Below are 2,250 nucleotides of genomic sequence, written 5' to 3' on the forward strand. Positions count from 1 at the left end.
TTAGAATTTACGAAAGGAATTTCACTACTAATTGCCTACTTTGCGTACTTTTCTACTACCATTTTCGAAACAAGCGATTGCATTCTTGCCCTTTCTCTGTCCTCCGTAAATGCAACCTTTTGTAAGGGAGTGTCAAACCGCAGCTGTCAATAATTATCTAACCTTGTATTATTGAATCATGCCCTTGCCAATATGAATAGCATGTGCTAAGGAATAGTTTTTCACATTTTCTGGCGAACGTGTAATTTTGAGTTGTGTCTCATTTGAAGATCGTGTGCGATATGTACATGAATGTAGATCCAGTTTCTCTTGTCCTTTTGAAAGCATTTTAAAAATTTATAATGATGAAACTTTAAAATATGAAATTTTCTCTACTTGAAAAAAATTTGGGAGAATTTTTTCTTACTTTTTCTTTTTATTTTTTTTTCCAATTTGAATAATGGATAATTTATTTTAATTCTGCGCGTCGTGAACGAAAATTTTTAACAACAACTTATGTAATAAACATTTCTGCATATATCTATGAAAAAAATGCGTGCATTTCGATATAGTTTGGTCGGAAATAAAAATTCATTCCGACCAAACTATATCGAAATGCATGAATTTTTTTCATAAATATATGCAGAAATGTTTTTTACATAAGTTGTTGATAAAAATTTGCGTCCACGAGGAGCAGAAGTGGTTTAAATGTTCAATTGTTTATAACAAAATTGTTGAAAAGCAAAAAAAAAATTAGAAATTTTGTAACGCAAATAATTTCATTGTATAGTTTAATGTTTCTTAATTTTTCCTTCGGACACTTACTTTCAAAGAAAAATTTAAATCTCCAAAACACTACAAAAATTTTCAATTGTTAATTAAAAAAAAAACTATTTGGAATTTTGCAACAAAATTTACACCGTGTACTTTTCGACTCCAAAACTCGGCGCTGCCTGAATATCATTGAAAAATATTAATCTTGGTAAATTCGGGGCCCACTTGAGGAAGCCTTGCCCAGCAATGACATTTTTAAAGTGCCTTGATTGTACACGGTTTTCAACTTTTTTGTAAGCACACTTACCAGACGATTTTGGTGTTTTTTTTTCTAATATTATTGCTAAAAGATAGATGTAATAAATGCATGGATTTCAGTTCCATAAGAAGTGAAATCAGCAATATTTTCTCTATAGCTGCAGCGGGTCTACGTAACCGGAACGACCCAGATTTATATCTGGCCAAGGACTGTCACTCCAGCAACACACCCCAAAAACCCTTTGGGGAACTTGTAGCCTTTTTCAGCATCAAAGCAACTATCAAAAATTTCCAGATGTAAAAAGTTACGAATTGGCACAGCAGAAATGTAAAAAGTTGTTTCGCCATACATACGCCGATGACAATATACTATGCATGAATGCACTCAAATAAATATTACATTTTTTTGAAAAATCTAATAAGCGTAACTTCCGATTGTGGTATGTATTAATTTTCAGCATTTTTATTATCATCAACAAGGAAATATCTAATTATCAACGGAGATAAGAGTGCAGTAGCTGTCTGCGCAAAACATCCATACATACATACTATGTACGATAAATAAGCAAGTATAATAACGTTCAACATTTCAACGATAAGGTGATTTATTTTTATTATTTTTGTTATGATCTGTTAAAGGGCCACTATAGTTACTCATTATTATCTGGTCTCTACAAATTCGTTGTATTGAGTTTCGAATAACTCCTTTTAAAATGCCAAAATACATGCTTATAAAAGAATCAGCACGCATAGGTAGTCGGTTGAATTAGATTAATGTACCTTCATTGATATGAATGAATGTATTTAGTTGTGGATTTATTTATTCATGTCCTAAATACATTTATAAATGGTGTACACTAAGTTATTAAACAAAATTTGTATCTGCATTTTCTGATAAGCTGTTTTTTAAATATGTTTATGTATGTATGTAGCTACTAACTTTATCTAGCTTGCGACGGGGTTATAAATCTTATCAAGCTTTGTACAAAACAAAGGAAGGAAGATTGGCTAATTATTAAGATAACATTGAAGCAAAGCAATCATGAAAGCAAAATTATTTATTAAAAAAAAAAAAGCAACTTCCACGCAAATAAATTTTGAGTTGTGATTAAATTGTAGGCAATTAAATGTGCAGTCCCACATAGGAAACAAGGCTGCATTACATGACATTGACCTTGCTGCAAATAATTGAGACTAAACCACCAACCGGCCATACATTCAAAGAGATGCCGATTTTGC

Source organism: Rhagoletis pomonella, unplaced genomic scaffold, assembly GCF_013731165.1.
Source record: "Rhagoletis pomonella isolate Grant_MI unplaced genomic scaffold, Rhpom_1.0 Rhpom_scaffold_00012, whole genome shotgun sequence".
Taxonomy (NCBI): domain Eukaryota; kingdom Metazoa; phylum Arthropoda; class Insecta; order Diptera; family Tephritidae; genus Rhagoletis; species Rhagoletis pomonella.